General features: G+C 34.3%; 1 protein-coding gene across 1 annotated transcript in view; it reads left to right on the forward strand.

The window, feature by feature from the left end:
- LOC118267725 (connectin-like) overlaps positions 1-22,180 on the forward strand; it is a 105,661-nt gene that overhangs the window by 64,268 nt on the left and 19,213 nt on the right. The gene's annotated exons all lie outside the window — the stretch shown is intronic.

The raw sequence follows: 22,180 nt of genomic DNA on the forward strand, positions 1-22,180 counted from the left end.
CCTCATGTTTAAAAGCCTCATTAGCAAACCCGATCGATAAAACAATGTCCTATATTCATTACTGCCTACCATTATACAACTAGCAAGTAAAACGCTAATGTATTATATAGAGCATGTAAATACCTCTATAACAGTTCGCAGTAAATTGATTCTCGTCTAATGATATCGCGTGGGTTGATGTGTAATATCCGACCCTATATTACATATTAGGAATGTTAGGCGCCTAATAATGCAAGGAACGATTTACGGTGTCGCTTGAGAATTTACTGTAATGGAACGGGTTTGTTCTTCGTGACGGATAATCAGAATTTTGAAATTGAATTTTAATGTGGCATAAAACTATTTAGGGACTACTGAGAGAGACTACTAATTTTTAGTTAGAGAGTTAATAAAATCAAGTGTTGTTAAGTGTAACTAGATAATATTTATTACTTCTAGTAATTGTAGGTAATAATTTACTTTTTAGTTAATAGGCCTTTATAATGTCGTGAAGGCCCGGAGGCATAAGACCCTCACTTCTTGTGTATGAGAATGCGGGTTCGAAACTTACCAACGGCAAGTACGAATTTGACTTTTTTCGAGTTATATGTTTTTTTTACAAACGGTGAAGGTAAACATCGTGAGGAAACCTGGGCTTATAATTTTTTCTAATTATAATTTCTAATTATAAGTTTAAATCGCATTGAGCAAGCGTGGAGATTAATACTCAAACCTTCTCCATGCGAGAAGAGGCTTTGGTCAGCAGTGGCCACATAGGCATAGCATAGGCTGTTGATGTAATAATGGGCAACATTGGTCTTTAGATTTCAAGCTAGCTATTAGAAATCTAAATATTTCGAATTCATTTTAATCCGTAACAGTGCTGAATCTAAGCCTATATCCCTTGATCAATTCTCCGAAACCAACACCAAAAACAAATCATAACTCTAAGACTATTGCTAGCAAAATATAATGGCTGTAAGATACGTGGGTCAAAGGTCTATAATATCCAACTAAAACCGTATTCCCGGTAACCCACGGTTTATTATAGAACCCATAATAATGATGCCAACGTTCGGGATCCATGTTTTGATGAATCATTACTTTGGTAACTTGGTTATACTCGTATGTATTGTAAAGTTCATTGCAGTTTAATGAAGGATACATTACAAGTACCGAATTTGGTACATCAGAATCACAATTTACGAAACTTGATTGACAAGGGGTCTAATTCAATTACTGGTAATTATTATTCTGACCTGGGTCTGACTAAGATTATTGCATTTTTTTCGGTTTTCGAAAACACTTGCAAACATCCGTATGGTATATAGCATTTAAAGTGTATTACATAAATGTTGAAAAGTGGATGTGCATTGTACAGTGGTATTCCTACCTACCCCTTCGAGGATATAAGGCGTGACATTATAAAAATCTTTATTTGAAAAGGTGTGTGAAGACATATTATTAGTGTACCTAGTTTTTGCTGGTTATTACTACAGAAGACAAAGCCTGCTATTTCAAGAATAATATTATCTGATCTGAGAATTACGACCAGTGTTTTGTATTCAACACTGCCATATAAAATACTATACGTGGAACCGAAACGAAAATAAATAAGGTTTATTTAGGCCTCGCACAACAACACATAAAAAAGAACAAAACAAAATAAATCGTGCGAGGCTTAAGGATGTATCCCAGTGTTACTGCAACGGTTAAAACTATGAAATAAATCGAGTAAGTTTGTAATCAAAGGTCATGGTTCGTCATTAAACACTAACAGTTTTTTTGGTATACGCGCGTGCACAATCGCCTCGTCGTGTGTCACGGAATACTGCTCATGAATATGAGCCTCTTAGATGGCTTGAAACTAGTCGAGTTCCTCGTCAAACAGTTACAAGTATAAGCCGATAACATAATAATTAGTTTGTCCTTCTTATAAAATGTAATTTCATCTATGAAATTCAAAGAAATACTCTTCATGCATACTAGATCCTTTGCTACTGAAAAACGCTACTAACGAAACCGCTACTGAAAGAAATTTAAATACCAGATGTATTTTTTTTTTTCATTTAGATTATTGCTCTAGTTGCTAGCTTTGCTGCAGTAACTCCGGAAACCTCAAAGAGCGGAAGTGTAGTAATCGCATCGATAATTATATTTTCAATCCTTTAGAGGTTGAAAAACCCTCGGGCCATTAGATCCCAGTACCCGTTTACTCTGCAAAGATATAGTAAAGCGGCTGGTTGACACTTCCGTTGACCGAAACATTGGCTATTATTACCTTGCCTTGTCAAAAGGTTAGGTATTGCCATTTAACGTTACAATGATGCCAATTTTCTTGGCACATTCAAGGTCAAAATTAACTTACTTTGCAAACTTAAGTAGTTTGGAAAGTTGAATCATAAAAAGTTTTTAAACATTGTTGTCTTGTTTTGTTCAAGAAACATTATTTGATCTAAGAGTGACGTAATATGGAAAGATTGATATTAGGATTCAAATCAAAAATCCAAGTACTTAGTATGAGATTGTTTTACGTTTAACGAGATCGAAACGAGAGTTCGTCTGATTTTCGGCTATGATTTGGCGCTCATATTGGTTAGTTGATTCGTGCCGACCAATCAAACTTGTACTAAACCCTCAGTACGTATGTAAAACCTCAGTAGGTATGTATAACATACCATGTTTTCCTTCAACATAAATGTACTAACCCTTCCTTTGCTATTAAAACTTGTCTACGAAGACACACACCAGCATACTCCCCTCAATACATGTCCGTCTAATAAAATTTCCAAGTTTAACAATGCCTTCGTGACTTTAGGCTGCTTGTTTAACATAATACCTTGGACGTTAATTTAGGCCAAGTCGACCTTCGTAGCATGTAAGGGTTAACACTTATGAAAATGTAACAAAAGCCCATTGTTAGTTGTTTCTTCTAAAGGGATTGTTTGACGATCTTGGTGTGTTGCTTTGTTGAATTTTGGAAGTGGAAAATGGGACATGTGACTTTTGGTATTATGGTGTTTTAATGAGGTTTATGTTTGTTTAACTATTTTATTTATGGTGACTGCTTCCTTGGTTATTCATAAGGTTGGGAATGTAACTGTCTAATTTTGTTTCAGATCTTAAGCACTGATTTAAAACCATGAATTTGTTTAGTAATTTTCCTTATGTTTATGAATAATAATACTGTCTGATTGACAAGACAGATTGAACAAGACTGTTGATGAAGCAAAAGAAATATGTAAAATTCGTAGCAATTGGCATCCCACTGTGTCTGCCTACCCCAATGAGAGATTGGCATAAGGTTATGCATGTATGTCATAATACTTTAACTGAAAGACTCTCAGTACATAGCAATATTGTACACACTTGCTGTAATTATTATACTTATTCTTTGCAAGGTTATCCACAAAAATACACCAACAATGATATTATGCTTACGTAACACAACTAATCATGATTTATCTTCCACAAAAATGTCACCAAGTATTATTTACGATATTTTAAAGCATAGATTTTTTAATACAAGACCCTAGCTGCCTATACTTATGATACATTCTAGTTTTCAGCGTTCCCAACCGAGCGATGATATATAGTCCGTTGGAAACTTTTAGCATGAATTTTCAAGTAGAAAACTTGATTCTTGTATTTATATTTTTGTGTACCTATTTAGTGAAGCCAAGAATTTGTAGGAAATGTATTTGCATATTAGAAGTATATTTTAAAGTAAAGCAAGGAGACTTGATGTCGTTGTCGATGCATTTCCTGGCTGTAAGTCAATGGATTTGAACTTTTGTGTTATAAATTTTATTTTTGCAAAGTATTTACGTTGTGGAGATTTAAGATACCGTGATTTGAGACTATCAACAGTAAAGTTATGTGATTTTTTCAGCATTATTACACATAATGCTGGCAAGAGGTCTCGGATCCGATCCCGAGTCGGGCAACTTTACTGGACTTTATTTCGGTATTTCGAAATTTTCTCAGTAGTAGCACGGAGACTGGAATTGTGTCCAGTATACTATACTTGCAATAGGACACACCATATTACATGGGACTTATAACCAAATAGTGAAAAATTGGTGTACCTTTTGTACTATTGTATTGTGGACTTCTGCGTACACCTTCGGGAATAAAAATGTGACTTTACGACATAAATGAATATTATAAAACGAATTGTCTGTTATTGAAATCGACGCTTCAGTTATATAAGTTTCAATAGAAAAATATATTGTAACATGAAATTTTAAAAAGCACTCCATTTCAACATAGAAAATTTATTACTTTCCGCTTAATTATTCACAACTTTCCTGGAACCAAATAGTTTTGACTAACGGATATGCGTTTTAAAATATTTTGTTATTTTTTAGAAAGTTTTTATAGATTCTCAGTATTAAAATGAAATAATGTTAAATATCTACTACAGAAAAATTAAAACAATAAAGTGTTTTTCAATAAATTATATTAATTGTGAATCGTTATTACTTTACTTGAAAATATTATTGATACAAGAATTCAGTTTAATTTTTATTGCGACACCATTTTATTGTGTAGCTACATGAATAAAATTTCGCGATGTGCTACGCCGTAGCAAATTTCGTAGCAACACTACGCAGCGGCTCTATACTTATAAAAATAAATACCTATCTTCGAATATCTTCAGATAAACTCGGAAAAGAGGTAAGAGTTAATTGAATGGGTTTTTTAATGGAGTCCGTGGGTGGGTCATGAAACTGTCCGTACTTAAACGCATTTAAAACCCAATACATTACTAAATGTGGGTCAAGTTGGCCACCGGAAACCCTATTATATGTGGACACTACATAGCTAAGATATATACAAGATAATTCATCAGAAGGCTAGCCAAAATTTTGTTTTCAATTAGAATAAATAAATATAAAGTTAAAAAGACCTACAACTGAAAATTGGACCTAAGATTTCACCGAAAATATTTTCAACAGCCAAAACAGGAATAAACAAGGTTTTATTAATAAATGATAAAATAGTAAGGTCACTAAACAAAAACAGGGTCAGTCAGTATCTCCATTAAAGGCATTACAGGACCACGCCTAGCTCCTAAAAACAGGATTTTTTATTAATGTATTCCCTTTTGTTCTGTACGAAAATAGTTTGGCTTTTGTTCGTACGCAGATAACTTTGTGTAAACAAAGACGAATGGGCGTTCCTCCCGTAATCTAGTACAATAAAAATGTTTGGTCGTTTATAAAAGTGTTTCTTTTGGCTTCTGATTTTTTTGCGTATACTGTGCCTTGGTATGGCAATCGGGAAAACGTTACACTGCCTTTATATCGTGTTGTTTGTTCGTTTTGGCATCGTTTATTTCTCTTGATGTATAAATATCATTCTTGGTATTTTTTTTTCTCTTAAGAAATGGAGTAGTTTACACGCAAAGTTCTTGGTTTCACATAAAGTACTTGGAAACTGATATCTTTGTATAATAATTATTCTAACTTAATATCAAGAAATAATGGCTAAATGCAATTATACGTATCATCGTCGGTGGTATTTTCGAACCGATACGACCATCAAACTTTCAAGAAAAAGCGTATTCCTTTTTAAATGGCCGACTATACACCTGTGACTCCTTTGGTGTTGCGTCCATGGCGGCGCTGATCGCTTAACATCAGGTAACACGAGTGCTCGTTTGCATCCTATTCCATAGGAGGCAAAAGCAAAATCACCTGATGGTAAGCACATTTTATGCAAAACCAGAATCACAGGTGCTTAACCTTAAACAGAATTCCAGCGATTAACTGTAATTTCAGTTCTTTACCAATTTTGTTAGATCCAAGAATTGAACATTTGATAACTTATCAGTCAAATTAAGATCACACGCAAAGTCAAATCAAGCACATTACCAAAACATTCTTTCAGCATTTTTTCTTAAATAAAATATCACATAAAGAGATTTTATCTCTCCTCAAAATAGCTTTGTAATGAGGCTCAAACGTTCACATTGAGTAATGACTGCAGCCACAGATAAAACTAACGGCGTGTTAATGTCCTGCAATATCTGTCTCGTTTAGCTATCTATTCGAAGAAAATTATCGTTAAAGGTTTCGTGAAATTGAAACGTAGGTATTAAATGGTTTAATGCTATTATTTTTGATGAAGTAATTTGGCTGTGATTTATGTGTTTAAGGAGTTTGATTGATTGCGATATCAGTAAAGTGGCGTTGGGCTCTTTTGGTTTTGAAACTTTCTGGCTGAAATTGTGACTGTAGTGTGAACTTTTTATCTGGAGCTACCGACGACCTAACGGGTTACTGAGGCTCTGGTTCAAAGCAGGAGTAGGAACTGGGTGGGTTTTAGTCAGTAAGAGTCTGACAATATTTTTTGCCTTACCCGAGACGGTAAATGCCAATGGATTTTTCCCCCTCAAAAAATAAGCGCGAACTTTTTTATGGAAATAATAATATTGTATCCACATTTCATCAAAAGTTGCATAGAGTATCTCACTAACTAAAGTTGTTAAATAAGTCACATTAAAATAGTGAATAATACAGTAGAACCTGTTTTTTTCTATCTTTCACACAAAGTTTTTAGTTTTTTAATTCTAAAACATGGTATACCAAAAGCAATTTCGAAAAGCACTTTATAGTTGAACAATATAAAATAAATGCACGTTAAACATTCAGAAATGTTTTAAATTCGGAGTGCTTTATGAATATTGAAAATTCCCAAACGATGAAAGCGAGTGCGCAAAGCTGGAAAATATCTACAAAATAGATAGTCAAATCAGCCGCGCGGAAATTCTACACAATGTATAAATCTATCTATGGGAGCAGGATTAAACAAAACGACAGCAACGTACCAAAGTCAATACGCATTAACTCAATTAACGTCAAGTCAAATAAATGAATCCCTTTTTATGCCAAACCCCATTTTCAGTCCACAAAACAAATAGCCATTTATAAAATACAAATTCGATGTGACAATAAAGCATTCAGGCCCATTCCTGGCAAACGCAAGACCACAAATTAAATCCTAGTTCACATTTTCGCTGCCCACATTGCATTGATTCGACAGGTAACCGAAACAGTCTTTTAAAGCATTGTGTCCCATAAATCTGTCAGCATATGCCGTTTCAATGCCCATTCAACGAATCCTTTACGGGCTTGAAAAGCTTTTAATGATTCTATACCAAACAGGTCCCTATTGCGGTAATCAATGAGTTTATTTCGCTTCGTCGACCTTTGCTTAAATAGGGTAGGGTTGTACCTGTATTGGGACCATTTTTTGAAGAGTTGTTCGAAATATCTTTTGTAATCGCGTGTTTTGATTTTAGCTTTCTTTCCAACATTTTTAAGTAAAAACAAGAATCGTGTAAGTGTTAAAAACAATGTAAATAAAAATGTCATTAACAATGCCATTTGCACTTCACAGACGTTAAAAGAAAGGAGAAATGTACTGTTTATCTTGCCGTGTCACTGCGAAGAGACAACTAAGAGAATTGGGTCACTGTTCTCAACGGAAAAGCTTGCAACACTCAGAGTTAAAACTCGCCCCGCAAGCAATTATTGCTTCATACATACGCGCAGTGAGCTGTACTGAATTTTATACATGGATGGACTTTTGATTACACTATTCTAGACTCAACGTGGATTATGTTTACTATTCGGTCATTGGAATAATATCAATAGATCTGTTATAACTGTGCCATAGTATTGTATAGAATAATGAATTGAGTTTTATTAAGTTAAAGTTAAATGGCATTCAACGTGTAACGGGTTCGATTTCCGCACAGAGCAACTATTGGTGTTATCAACAAATTGTTTTTTTGCGTCTGGGTGTCATATGTATGTGAGCTTGTATAAGTATATTTGCAAACGCACACACGAAACGAGAAAATCCTAGTGTAGGCCAACGTTTAAAAAAATCAATATCACGAAATGAATTTTGTAGTACCCATAAAGATGCTTTTATATTTCCCAATAACACTGAAATTAAATACTAAATACCCAACGTCTATAACATAGCCCTATAAAAACTAACTAGTTCTAATGTCCTAAGATGCCCAAACGTTTCTCATAATGACCTTAATTGTTACATTAAGTGCCTCGTTCGCGTCTCGGATGGTGATAAAATTACAGATAATGATCTAATAAACAAGACATGAACACATTCAGCTATGCCCAATAAATTAATTTAGCTTATATTTATGACTGCTCCACTGGCATTGTCACTAATACTCAGTGATAAAAACGAAACCAGGAGGTTTTAGAAGTTAAAGGGGTAAAAATCATCCATCATCATCCACCCAGTGCCTTTAGTGACTAAAAAAAAGGTAGTCCGCAAAAATCTCACACTCCCTAGTCTTTCTCCCCAAAAAGCTAGGCGCGTTTTGAAGATTTCCTCCGTCATCAAAAAAAAGGTTTGCCTGGTATTGGTGAGTCAGTTAATAATAAAACAAACAAAAGGTAAATTCATTTTAATTGACCTTTACTCAAAACCTTATTGATCTTTATCATAAAACATAGATATGGGAGATTTATCGATAAAACCAATTTACGACAAAAAAGCAACCATATCCATTCAATCTATGACAGAACTGCGCAAGTGAAAATTTTCTCTAACCAATAAAACCAATTAAACCACGTTATAAATCAACAAGGGAATAATAACTTTATTAACGAAACGCGAACACGCTTTACACTTCTAAATGGTCCTTCGGGGAATCAAGGAACGATCGTGTTAAAGAGCCGTGTTAACCAAACCAAAATATAAACACACCATTCATGCCTTCCAATAAATTGAAGTGTACACAGTCAGCCAAGTTATTTACTATTTGAAATGCTTGACTAGCGCAGTGGCAGAGCAACTATCTACTGTGTAACGTGCCGCAGGACCGATTCCCATTTGGAATAATTTTTATGTGATCCAGATCCGAGTTCTAATACACTCACGACAAAAGAAAGTCCTAGTGTAGAGCATTTGAAAAAACTTGTTACAAATAGTAGTTCTCTTGTTATACTCCATTATAATTAATTATTATTGTGTTTGCAACTAAGTAAATACTTTATAGCCACTGAGCGGCTTAGTATCAATTCAATAGTTACCGCTGCTGCGCCATTTTCTAAATAAATCTTTATGTTTTTACCTGCATATGTGAATAACTTGGTTGACTATACTTATAAATAATTTCGTCAAACTAAACTCCAATTAATTTTTCAAAGCCGATTTTGATAAGCGCAAATAAAAAATAATCTATTGACCGGTTCTAGTAAAATGCTGCGGTATAAGCACTTTTTGAAGGCCTTGCTTTATTGCTCCAGGCTGTTGGTTAATTGCCATTGGGTATTCCGGGTCACAAGAGTTAGAGTACGGGGTATCCACCCTATATTTCACTTGTACGTCTAATAAGTAACTGGAAATTGGTCTTTGTGGGCGACACATTCTTTCTCATTTAGGAAAGGGCAATGTACAAATGGGTTTTAGATCTATTTACAGAAGACGTAGGTTTAAGGTGGGTAGGTTAAGTAGGCTGCAATATTTTGTTTTCTATTACATGCATATTAGAGCCAAAATTGATGATTTATTTTTGGAAATATTATTAGATTAGTAGCAGCATTTATAGGTTTATAAATTTTTCAAATAGGTTCAACAATTATGCTACATGTAAGTACGTATGTCACTTATGGTATCATAATTTAATACAATCAGAAAGTACACAAAGACTGCGTTGTTGGTTGAGTGGTCGCAAGTGTGCTGCCAGGCAAGATGTCTTGGTTTCGATTCTCAGATCAAGCTAAGTCTTACAGTGCTTTTTCCGGTTTTTCGAAAATTTCTCAACAATAGCATGGAGCTTGAAATTGTGCCATGTATATCGCAATAGACTCCCTTTCATTCCCTATTAAATGGGACTCACAATATAAATTGTGAAAATTGGGTGTGCATTGTACAGTGGCATTATGTGCACTTCTGCCTACCATTTAGGAAATAAAAGGCATAGTGATAAGTACACTCATAACGAAACCATAAACATTTTCAACCATAAAATTCCTTTAAAAATCTAACGTAATAATGTAGTACATATTGCAGAAACAAACTATCCATCTTTTCAGACAAGTTATTCTTTTCCTTCGCTTGAACTCGCGCGGGAATATAAGAAGCAACAATAAATTTCTCTTTATTCGAAGATCAGAATGGGAACTACGTATTAACTGGAGGTTAATCGTAAATCTTGAAGGATCTCCTCGAGTGGGAAGTTGGTTTTATTTATAAAGACCCACATGTCACGGAACCTATGTTTCCTATCCAATATCGAATAAGGAAGTCGTTTCGCGATGATTTAGAAACACTGAATATTTCCTACCTGAAGTTAATGTTCACATTACTTTTTCTACTTAAAAAGAGTTATTTGGTTTACTGAGGGAATGTGATAATATTATCCCTTACCAATGTATTTTAATTAAAATATTTCTTTACTTGGCTTTATTAACAACTGATCTACAACGTATGTTACGTACGAACTTTTATCGGTCATAACGTTTTGTTTTGGTCCCCTTCTATGATAGTTTCTAAAATCTTTTTCCCTTCCCTTCTCATTCTTTCTTAATATATCAGCTAGAACACGGACTCCCGTACCAAATCTAACCGCTCTTGAGCACGTTTGTACGGTATCGAATGAAGTACATGCTGCAATAACGTCGGCACCATATGGAGTCCTCTACGAATGAGAAATGAGGGTGTATGTATGTACGTACACGCCCAAACTGTAAGACATTGCGTAAGAAAAAAAGCTATGAAACAAAGTAAGATGATATCTCACAAAAATTGTGTTTTTCCAACAAATAAAAGGCAAGAACAGCCAAAATATTTTAGACCTAAAACTGAAGAGCCCAAAGAACATTTCAAGAAAATGCCTATCTAAATCTCAGTGCTGCTTTACACAGCGTCAAAAAATCCTTTTACCGCGGCGGTTAGATATCAAAATTCGCAGAAAGGGTTTTTGTTTTCATAAGCCATCTCGGGTGTTAAAAAGCTCTGGTATTTTTCATTTAACCCGCCGCCGCCAGAAATGTGGTTGGAACATTAGTAGAGTTGGATGTGGAGCGATCGTTATGGGGTTTCTGCGACCCGTTAACCGTTGCCCGCTCGCGGTCCCCCATTTTAGCATTTGAAGGGTTTGCCCATTCAGCCTGACAGCAATGAATGTTGAAAAAAGATAATAAGTCTATACATAAATTTTAACGTCACAAAGGGCCGTACAATGAAGGTATTAAACGCCAATCATGATACACAGGCAACATTAACTGAACATTTTTGAACACAATGTAGCTTTTGATACAAAACATTTTTGTTCCATGGATATTAAAGTTTCCATCTTGTTTTCATGTGATATTAATTGCAGAGTAACAGGTGGTATTGATTCCTGTGAATATATTCTGTGATATTTAATATTCTGGCCGGAGATTTTATTTCGAATTTCCAAGAATTGTTTGTTTTCATAATTAACAATTTGTTAGTTAAGTCTCAGTTCGATTCGTTCAAGAAGTACTTTTATCCATCACTCAGAAATTCAGTCTTTACATAATATTTTATTTGTATCAAGATACATAAATAATTTCACTGAAGTGTCATTACATATTCACGATCGGAACAACAAACGTCACGTATCCTGTTCGGTATTATGTCAATTTATATAAAATCGTCGGAAACAGTTATGATTTCATTGGAGAACCTTTTACATTACATTCATTAATAATTTCCCAATATTCACTTCACGTAATAATTATTTGCCTTGTTTAATTCAAGGTAATAACTTATTATTCGAAGCTTAATACAAAGGTTCGTGTGTACATTGATTTATACATAAGTAATCACATTGCGTTTCATTTGCGCTTATTTGTTATGGTTTATTAAAATAGATTGGTTTTGCTTTTTCTGATACTACTTAAAATACCTTCGAAACTATTTGTTATCTGCAGCAGCTGAAAATAATTGAAAATCATATAATTAGTTGTAAGTCACATTTAAGGGAAGAAAATTATGCACGAAATTGTATGTTTCTTTTTTTGGGGTGGGGAAAATTATCCAATGACTTCTCTCGCTTTGAGCAAGCCAGAGCCCCGGTAACCCGCTAGGTATTCCGCAGCTCCAGATTGTGTGTATATAGTAAGCACTTACAGAGCAAGCTAGCAAGCCTTTCTAGAACAACGAAACATGCTAATTATGTATCTTAACCAAATATTACTATTAATCAAACTTGATATACATTGGCAATTATTCATAGCATTATTAGCGTGTTTGTTCCAAAATCGACCAATTAGTTTTCGATCATTAAATGATGCCCTACATTCTAATCACGAACTCATCACATCGCCTTATCAAATTGGTAGGAGATTGATTTTAGGTTTCTCATCTATTTAGATAGTAATTTGGTATTAAGATTTGATTGTTGTATTAATAGTAACGAAGCTAGCAATAATTGGATATAAAGAGCTATCAAAATCAATATCGGACTCAGTAGAATGTTATTGAAATAATCCACGTCCAGTAGTGAGTAGTCACTGTTTACTGCAGACTACCTAGTGGGTTACCAGGGCTCCGGTTCGAAGAGCAGGAGTAGGAACGGGATGGTTTTTAGTCAATAACAGTCTGACACTCCCTCTTGCCTCACCCAAGGCGGGAAAGTCATTGTATGATATTCTCCCACTCAAAAAAGTAGTGCACTACCTTTTGGTTAACTATTTTGGCCTACCTTTCTTAATCTTAGATGGTTTTTGAACAAAATATATATAAACTTAATGTCAAATATCGATCTTGACTAATATTGAACTTAAGGTTAATAATATTACTTTAAGCAAAATTAATATTCAATCTCAACGAAACTTGTAACAACATTCGCTAGAACTAGCTAAAATTCAAAGGAATAAATATAGTTTTCATTCTAAGAAATAATCTGCTGTAGAATTCTAATAAACGTCGTTGTCTTTTGTTTCAGGTGAGTACGAGACAAATGGAGAACTTTACTAAAGCAGCCCACAAGTAACAAACGCAGATTGCAGTTGCTATTGACATAAACTGAGTTCAGATTCTGAGAATTCATCAAAGAACTAAGGTATTCAGGTTAGATGAAAGATTCTATGATAGAATCGAGTTTGAATTATTATCTAACTACATAATAAACAGCTTGACTATCAGTATCACGTACATAGTTATATACCGTCTGCTTTACTTTACTTTTTACTAAGAATTCGAACTTTCCCAAATGAGTACTTCAAGAAACTAAACTTCAAAACACAAAGTTCATTATCAAAGTCTACGAAACTATCACAAAAATGTCTAGACATTTTTGTTCTTCTTCTAGACTTTTTGTCTCCTGTTCTTCTAGATTTTCTGTCTGTCTGAAGAAGAATTTCAATCGCTTTCAAATCGTAATTTTCAAAGTAATTCATGCCGAACGAACGTCTCATTGTTCTAATAAAGACGGGGAGCGGAAAGTTAAACAATGGTGAGCAAACAGAGACTTACAATAAAGAGATTAAGTTTATAAACGAACTTATACGACGAGTATTAGTATGGAATATTTAGCCTTAGGCCTACCGCTCACGACGCGACAACTGACGAATACATGCTACCTTCTTACAAACTGATAAACAAGATGCTAAGCGTCAAGATAGTACAGGATGACATGAAGCAGCGCTTAGAAACTTCGCTTTATGTCACTACGACCTAAGTCATTCCAGTCCTGATTTCGAACAACATGCGGCACTAGCTGATCCGCGATCGTTAGGACACTAAGGTCTGTCACTCGACGACGCATCGCTACGCTTCGTGTCGCTAACTACAGAGGTCATGATTATAGAAATACATTGAAACACCTAGTGTCAATGCTTATCCGTCGATCCGCTGGGGACACTAGCGTCTGCCACTTCAACTGATACCTTAACGGAGGTAATTTCATAAAATACAGGAGTAAGAAAGTCGTAGTATCACTGCAACACATCTTCCGCTTCTGCCTCATATCGCCCACTTCCAACTTATACCTTAACTCACTCCTCGTCTATCGTCATATATAAGTTGCATACATTCGTCAAATGACGCGTCGGCGTCGTGAATAGTAGGCTTTAATTGTAAAATGAGGGGCTTGTGTCTAAGAGGAGGTATATACCCGACACCGCCATGTAAGCAATTCATTGGTACCAGGCTCGCAGATTTCTAAAGGAAGGTTTAAATGTTGTTGAAAGTAAATCTGTTCACGTATGTATTCAGTGGTTTAAGTAGAGGTCTCGAGTCGAGTGAGGTAGTTTTGTGAACGTGATTTAGTTTCTATCACACATATCGGAAGCACGTGACGTATTTTGTGTTCACATTTATATATTACTAACCATTTCTTTTGGTAATCAACATGGAGTAAAGGTAAAATTTCCTTTTAAATTGACAAATACCTACGTGATGCCGTAATTTTCCTATAGCAATAAATTTCAATGTCATGCCGTATTATCAGTAGCAGCCAGAAATTGCCAATAAGCTCCTTATTACATTGGACTTTGCGTTTAAATGTGGGTATAACACCTACTTGTTTGGGGAAATTAAATTTGAATTATACGTTTTATTTGCTGGCAAAATTTTTGGTTATTGTTATTAAACTTACAATAACAGACTGACTGATTAATAGAAAATTATTTTTTCTTATAAATGGAAATATGAACATCAATGGACTTGAGATTGAGGTCGTTTTACTTGAAGTTCAGATTGTTATTTCTTTTTTCCTAGAAGTACTTTAGAAATTACCTTTATAACCTTCAAAGCTGGTTAGTACTCCACTTCTAATGGATTGTTAAAAGAAAATTTCTAGGACAAGTTTTGCTTTGAGATCTCTAACGATTAGAACACTCCATAAACAGAGAAAAACATATCCAGTCAAAAGCAGACTTTACACGGCCGTACAAGCTGCTAGCTTTAGGCAAAACAGAGCCTAATATTAACCATAACAGCACAAGTCATAAAAAAACTCAAATAAACCAGCGTTACATCATAAAAAGCAACAAATAACACCGTTTTTACCAAATGTACGCATTTGTAGGTAAAAGTTTATATTGTTCGTGAGTTTTTACAGCACTCGTACTAAACTACCCGTGACTGGGAACATTGTAAATACATCAAGTTAAGAATTATTATAGACCGTTTACTTAGAGAAAAAAGGTATAAGTTGCTGTGAAAATAAACAGGTGCCTTTTTGTCGTGTTTTGGACTAAAATCTGTCGACTAGCTTCTTGTGACGACGTTATCTCTTGTACGTAATGGCTTAGCTGAATTACTTCAACGATTGTGTGAATAAATGTTCCTTAGAATAATTTAATCTACCTTCTAGTACTGAGTCGTTTAAGGCGCAATTTCACGTCTAACTCTTGTAGAGAATAAGCAATAGTGCTTTAATCTGGGCATCTGTTCGTGTTGCTAACCTTTTTTTATTTTTTTTTGAGGGGGAAAATCATTTAATGACTTCTCCCGCCCTGTGCGAGACGGGAGGGAGTGCCAGACTCTTACTAACTATAAACCACCCCGTTCCTACTCCTGCTTTTCGAGCCGGAGCCCCGGTAAACCCGCCAGGTTCGATCACAATTTATTTAGTGTTTTTAAATTCCTACTCAGTAAGATGACATATTTTTTTAGAAACTTATTCTTAGCTACACAATAATACAGCTACTTATCGAAGAAGAGAAAATACCGAGTCAAACAACAGTTTATTCACCTCTCAAGTTCCATCATCCTACTTGGCATCAAACTCTTGATACCAATATTGAAGGCATCGAATCACGTATCACAAAATACGCAATTTAATTTGATGTGAATGTCAAAACACTCGATACTGCGAAGCGACGTAAGAGACTAAATAAATCGAGCAAAGTGTTAAGTGGAACAAAGTTTTACCTATCACGAGTTATCATGTTTTTGTATAGAATAAAATATAATAATGAACTGCATTACTAAAGTCTTATGGTGCTTTTCCACCAGAGATGTGCTATGAAGCTATGCTACGGAGATGTAATAGTTAAGCTGTAAAATTATGTATTGTAACGCAGTTTCCACTGATACTATGCTACTAAGCTGTGCGAGGAACATGCAAAGCTTGTTTCGATATTAAAAAAGTCATCCATTGCACACATCCATAGCATGCATGGATACCACGCATCTTTCCATATAGAAAACATAACTGAATCCGTGCTATGTGTACCAATGAATATGATAGGTGGAAGCCAAACGCATCCACAGCAACGTAGTATAATAGCACATATCTGGTGGAAATCGCCCTGCTGCTAAACTACAATGCAGTCACATTTTTCGTAGAAATTTTCCTAAATCGAGGCACTATGTTAAGCTGCATGTCAGTTTTGGCTATTCAAATAAATTAGATTTCTAAATTGACATACATTTTGTAACATCTACAAATTCAGATTTTTCAATCAAGGATAAGAATCCCTACGCTAGTCGAAAATATTCCTGTGAAAAGTTGATTAACACTCAAATTTTTTATCTTACTTAAATACTGCGATACGTATCTATGATTTTTCTATTACTCATTGCTCGTTGCACAGGCAAGACACTCAGAATACAAAGCAAAGTCACGAATCTACAAACCTACCAACAATTAGGAACAATTCCTCCAGAATTCCAAATCCATAATACCTCAACGAAAACGTGTTCCTTAAACTATAAATTCTAAATAATAGGACGCCATTTCATATCATGTGCCAGCGTGGCGTGTTTCGTAAATCATAACATGTGTTGGAAAATAGGATTCGGTAGCTTATATTCGAATCTCAGGAGTAATCGCGTCAATATATCGTGTTTCGACCATGCGACGTCATAATCTTGTAAACCGTTTCGGTATACGTTGACTTACAGAGAGAGAATGTTCTTAAAAGGACTTATTAATTATTGAAAGGCAGGTTTGAAAATGTCTGTTTATATGTATTTTGTGATCAGTATATATTTGGATCAGATTTATACTGAAAGCTGTTTAAAGTAACATGCAACAGGATTTATAGGGAATTTCAATATGATAGAACAATGCTTTAGTGTATCCTAAAAAGACTTAATAATGGAAGCGAAATAGATACGAAAAATAAGAAAAGAAAGAGATTAAAAAAAGATGTTGCCCCTCTCTAGCATTTTCTCCTGTGTCGCAGGTACGTCGCACTTATTACTAAGTTAAGCAAAACATACAAATAAATAATCTTACTTTAAATATTGTAGTAGGTAATGCTAAAAAGAAATAAAATACATTTAATTTAACCACAGTCAAAGTACCAACAATCGGATTTCCTTTAAAAATGCTTTTGAAATTTAAAGCGTGAAAAATCTCAAGCAGACAATTCGACTGACTTAATTTTGGCCCGCACTGCAATGAATACTAAATGTAACGAAACGAAAATGTCGTTGTATTTTATGTTAAGTTTTGAAACAGCAGTACTGAAGTTACTAAAAACTTTCATGTTACATAAAAATATGAGGAATTGTGTAATAATTATACCCACTAAATCTACACTAATGATGAGTGTTATTTTTCTTCATATTATTTATAGTAAGAGTGCTTTTTTCCTTTTACGTTGCTGCAGATGCGTTTGACTTCCACCAATCATATTCACTGGTACACATAGTTTAGTACTGGTGGAAACGGACTGAGCTAAACTATTTTATATGGAAAGATGCGTGCTACGGATGTGTGCTATGAATATGTGTGCTAAGGAGGCTTCCCTCATCGCATACTCGAGCTGCACATCTTTCTCGCACAGCTACTATGCGGCAGCGCAACTTCATAGCACATCTTACTCGCGAAGCTACTTAACTTAGTATCAGTGGAAACTATTACATAGTTCCACACTTAACTAGCTACATAGCACATCTCTGATGTAAAATCACCCTTATACTGCAGAAAATAGACCTCAAAATCTATTCAGTTGTTACACAGCAATAAGTACTCAAAGCACACAAACAATAAAGACCACACAGACTCACTAACAATACCCTATTTACCATTTTTTATACGATTGTCCCACTCACACAATAACGACCGAATTTTTTACAGGACTTTTACACGTACACGTGACTGACACAAAGGCGAGTACACACATAGACACATACACAAATCCCATACATTTTCACTCTACGTGTTGATTGACCGTGCAATGATCAAAAACCAGAAGGCATTCACATCACGTCTATGCTAAGCTCCATAACGCTTGACGAATTTAGCGATATAACTTCTGTTCCACCACAAAAAAGAGGAAAAAAAATCGCAAAAAAGCATGTTTATTTTTTCAAGGCTTTTCTCCTGCTAAGGACGACGATAGGAGTAATAGGCTCTCGTTTTTATGTTAGGATTGTTTATTTTGAACGGGGTTTTGTATTCTGTTGAAAGCAAGGTGTATTAATATATGAAAATGACTAAAATGAAACAGAATGCTTCAATGTTGTTTGAGCATATTCTCTACTCTGTCGATACGTTAACTTTGACATTTAACAAATGAGGCTATTCCAAAATTAGATTCAGGGTTTGATTTCACTTCTATTATTGTTAGCTGTTAGCATCGTTCAATATTCGAATGATAGACGAACTTCCCATTTGAAATGAGACTTCTAATGGATATTAATTTATCACTACATAGTATAAAACAAAGTCGCTTTCTTTGACCCTATTTCCCTTTGTATGCTTAAATCTTTAAAACTAGGCAACGGATTTAATGGATAGAATGTATCAAGAGGATGGTTTATATGTACAATATATTCATACTATATCACTATTGCACCCGTGCGAAGCTGGGGCGGATCGCTAGTTTATTATATTAAGCGCCTGTTTCACCACCTTCATAATATAAGTGCCCGATAAACTTATGTGACAGATAGTGCATACAAATTACGTTCTTAATTCAAAGTCATCTGCTAAATAGGGGCTATCCAGTCATTGTGAAACAAGTCCTAAGGCGTATCAACAATGGTAACACATACATTGAAAAAAAAAACAGAGATACAGACTATATAAATATAATGTTATATGTTGTTACAATCAGGTAAGGCTCTTTCTGCGGTGTTCTATGAGCCAGTTACCAACTGTTACTATAACATTTACTAAAAGGATTAAACTAACATTTAGTGTATGAATAAATAAAAACTCTCTATCATATATTGTTCCACTCGATAAGCATTACCTATCATAATTTTTTATTCAACATACGAAATATGTTGGCAAAAATGTTGACGAAAAGCATTCAAATAGAATAAAAACTAGGAATAAAGCTTTTGATCTAGTAAACCTTTTCAGTAGCGGATTAGATTCGCCCAAGTTGTATTATGAATGTGGATTTTAGGATTCTGAGCTCTGAAAGGCCTGATTCCTATCACCAAATGTACCAAGAGATGAGACGGTACAATATAGTAAAAGTAGAATTTTATCTTATAGCTCGCTTTTGAATTTACTTAAAGATACTACTCGTACATGCGCTGGAATAGTCCGCTATCACTGTATTCCCTGAAGAAATTTTGATAATGCGAAATATAAATTCGAACTCTGTACAAACATATATTCCAAATCCATTAAACATTGCGGCGTACATAACATTGGCAATTCATCAGCTTAAGAAATACAATTATTTGGTTAGAAAAAATAAAAATCTGTACAATACATACCTAAAAATGAAAATTTTACAAGTTTATCAAGTTTAACTTCAATCATTTTTATAAGAAATATTTATCTCTCAATTCAAGAAAAGTATTGTTATGAAAAAAAAAACATCTTTCTATTTAGTTTGTACAACTATGAAACCGCTGTTCACACCTTTGCTTATCTTGTCTCGAGTAGAATATATATTTGTATTATTTCTCCTTCACGTGTAAGTAACTGGTACAAGTAGTTCTAATCTGTCGGTGATCTAGACACCGGGTTTTCGCTTACTTCACTAAAGATAAGAGACTGGGACATTGTTTCCTTTACGTTCCGAATTTTTCTGCTTACGATGGGATTAATCTAGGTGGAACAATCTATTTGTGTTTGCACAGAAAACTAAAAGTTCGGTGATAAAATGATTTATCGATTTTTGTTTTACCACATATCTTTTCTCGTTTAAAATGTATGAGCTTGGAACTATTTATTTCTTTATATATGTTTTATTGTACACATTTAAGTAGCCTAGGTTACATAAATTTTTAGTAGTATGCGTACAATGGGCGGTCTTATCACACAATGGTGATTTCTTCCAGACAACCTTTGGATGGAACATTTAAAAAGAAAAACAGATAAGGGGTAGATATGTGCACAAAAAGAAATTAAAAGGTTATAAATATAATACACTAGCAATATACTAAATATATCGATACATAATATATAAACATTGAGTTGTGTATTTAATGTTAAGATACCTAATTATTATGTTTGTTTTTCATTTGTAGGAAAATTTTTGTTTCTTTAAATATTCTGTTGTGGGTTTTTTCCTTGATTTCAGATATCGTACTATTCCGAGAGACACGTATTAATTTTCTATGGTATCCAATTTCCCAATTCCTATGAATCTTTTTTGACACAGTCAACGTTGAATGCTTATTTGACCCACTTTCCGCAAACCTTTCCACAGGTAAGAAAATATTTCCGAAATAAATACCCCCAAAGCTGCAACCCAACCTATCACAACATAACCCATTTAAGTAATTCTACCAATTTTCTAAAACGGCTTCAAACTGTTTTCCTTTCATTTTGCGATCGGTATTACAAATATAGCGGGAACACAAACCGACGAGTTCTCCCTACTGCCTAACAACCCTACACACATGCCCCTCATAACAGAAACCCCATATGAAATAACTTTCGGAAACAATTAAAATTTTACTTTCCTGCCTAAAATACCGAGCATTATTACAACGAATATTTGTCCTGTTACCAGAAGTGTGGTCACAGTAAAATAAACTTTTCCCTTCATAATCATACTAAAAAGGAAAGTTTTGTTTTTGTTGGGGACTCGAACGAAACAGTTAATCAAATTGATAACAGGCCCGCCCCTATCGTTAAGTGTTCAGGAACTTGCTATTGGATTTACAAGTAATGTTTGCAATTTGCCAGTTGAAACGTTTTAAGGTAATTTTGGGTTTTAATCGAGCATTAGTAAACAAATTTGTGAGTATTCTTTATTTTTAATCTCTGTCCTATTGTTTTACAAAGTCAAAGAAACCATTAGATAGTTTTAAACAGATACATTTACATCATATGTCTAGGTAAAATAACAAACAAATGTTCTATTATTTTTCTAGTTTTAGGCACCCTAAACAATTCAACCCTCTATTTACTTTGCATACATAAATACAATTGAAATGCAAAATATATTATGTTATTTCAAGATGGAATTTAGGCAGCTAAAAACATCCCCAGATCCATAGCCAGTGTTTACCCCATCAAGGCTAATAAGGCGACCTTTTTCCCTCATTTGTGACCGCGTGGGTAATATGGATTACTTTTACGGGTAATTTTCCCTTAAAACTTGCGGGTAAATTGAAATAGATGGAAGGGTTTTGTAATATGGGCTTCAAAATGGGACTATTTGCTTGCCGTTTTCACCATTAACGCTGTGTGGTGAAATTAAGGAATATTTCCAAGATATTCTAATGTGTTTAGGACTCAATTGTTGGTATAATATGTATAAGGTACTTGGAAAAGGTATGGTATTAAAAAGTTTAGTTTAAAGTGTAGTCTAAAAATTGTCTCAAAATACAAAACAACATTTTAACCTTCAAATTACTTAAAAAGTGCGATTCTTTACCATAATTTATACTTATTTATCAAACAATACTGAACTTGAAAAAGATTTATTTGTTATACAAGATAAGGGCGACTGAAACAAAAATTTTATAAAACGTGACGAAAAATAAAAATTCTTTATAATCAAAAGTAGCATCTTTGTTTACGAAATAAGAGCTGCCTAGAAAATAAACAAGACAAGAGAAAGATTTATGGAGGCAAAGATAAATCAAAATAAGGTGTGGTAAATTACAGATTAAAGTAATAAATATTTATTTAAACGTAAATGCGCGATAAACAAATAAATCAGTAAGAAAAACGGTGTACTCATAGTAATATGTCACGTAGTAAAGGCTATATATTAATAAAATATTTTATCCGACCAACATCGAATTTATGGTACGACTAGTAAACATATTGTTGAGGAAATCCATAACAAAATGTATCTTT

The sequence above is a fragment of the Spodoptera frugiperda genome, chromosome 6 (assembly GCF_023101765.2).
Source record: "Spodoptera frugiperda isolate SF20-4 chromosome 6, AGI-APGP_CSIRO_Sfru_2.0, whole genome shotgun sequence".
NCBI classification, from domain to species: Eukaryota; Metazoa; Arthropoda; class Insecta; order Lepidoptera; family Noctuidae; genus Spodoptera; species Spodoptera frugiperda.